The sequence below is a fragment of the Egretta garzetta genome, unplaced genomic scaffold (assembly GCF_000687185.1).
Source record: "Egretta garzetta isolate BGI_Z169 unplaced genomic scaffold, ASM68718v1 scaffold96, whole genome shotgun sequence".
NCBI lineage: Eukaryota > Metazoa > Chordata > Aves > Pelecaniformes > Ardeidae > Egretta > Egretta garzetta.
In genome coordinates, this window is record NW_009259965.1 from 889,350 (window position 1) to 890,666 (window position 1,317).

The 1,317-nt window shown below is 46.6% G+C and overlaps 1 protein-coding gene across 2 annotated transcripts in view; it reads right to left on the minus strand.

The window, feature by feature from the left end:
- CAPN7 (calpain 7) overlaps window positions 1-1,279 on the minus strand; it is a 35,966-nt gene extending 34,687 nt beyond the window's left edge. The window contains exon 1 of one of the 2 annotated variants that reach the window (XM_035895693.1): window positions 1,110-1,279. The gene's annotated coding sequence lies outside the window, so the exon portion shown is untranslated. Of the gene's footprint in view, window positions 1-852 lie in introns of both variants that reach the window. The other variant, XM_009640173.2, reaches the window with a different exon arrangement.
- Between the last annotated feature and the right edge of the window lie 38 nt (window positions 1,280-1,317).

Sequence of the window (1,317 nt, forward strand, 5' to 3'; positions counted from 1 at the left end):
TACCCTTCTTTTTTTCTTTGTACAGTCAGTCTTGATAGGTAGGGGTGGCCTTCTCTCCCTAGCCAACCCCCTGGGTGGGTCTTCATCCCCATCCTCAGTTGCCTGGCCCTTGACTTCCAGAGTCGCATATCTGTTACGCAAAGGCAGCTGGGAAGGTGAGGGAGCCCGGGAGGGGATTCTCCTCCTGCCCCGAGCAGAGACCTTTTTCCATTCCCATAGCATTATTATGGGTAACTGTAATTTCTGCATATATATACTTTACATATATAAACTTACTCATCCTACATTAACAACCAGATAAAAAGAAAAAAACAAAGATACTCCCCTTCCCATCCTTTCACACTTATGTACATAGGCCACCATGATAATAACACTGCTTTTTATACATTTCAAAGACACCTAGTACTCGTGAAGTAAAAAGGTCAACTACAGAGCTGTTGGCAAGTTACAGAAGTGAATTACGTTGGCAGGACAATGGGATATGCAGAATGATGACTGCAACAAGGATAATCATAGGCTTCAAAGAAATCCCTTCTCACAGGTGAGGCAGGATATGGAACTTTAATGTAACTTTGCAAAACATAAATTCAACAAAATGAGACAACTTACATGGGTAGAAAAGTGCATAATGGTTGCACAGAAGCTACTAAATACCAGTAGCAAGTCTATAGATATTGAACAAGACACCGAATCAACCTCATCACACCCTTGGTTACACCAACCTGAAGCTGTATTGAAATAAAAATTGGATCCCTAATAGAAAGGATATTCACATGTGGTTAAAAACGTGTCACAGGTAGCTTGTGATCTGAAGCTAGCTTACTGCTGAGCATCTTGTACTTCACCACATACTTATTTGATGGCTGATTACAGGACAAAGTTGTTTCCAGCTGCACACTCCAGAGCACTTGCAGTTCTCCAAAATGCTCAGTGTTTACAACTCCAGCATAAAATTGAACAGTCTGTCAGGCCTGGTGGGGGTAGGGGAGAGGCCAGGAATTAAAGTGAAGAGCCGGTGGGGCAGAGAGGTTTTTGGCTAACTTATGACGAAGCTCGCCGAGACGCACCGAAGGGGCTGTGTCTCCAGCAGCTGGAGGAAGCGCCTGTACCCATTTTTCAAGTCCCGTGGCTGCGGTGCCAGCCCCGGGCCCGTCAGTAAACAGCAGCGCACGGGCAGGACTCGTCCCCACCTAAAAACGAAACTCAGGGAAAACGCGTGTCGCAACCTGCCCTGAAGGACGCTGCTCCTCCGGGGACAGACAAACTTTCTGGCCTTCCGCTTTCTTCTCGGCTGGAACCGCCACGTCTTCCCCGAGG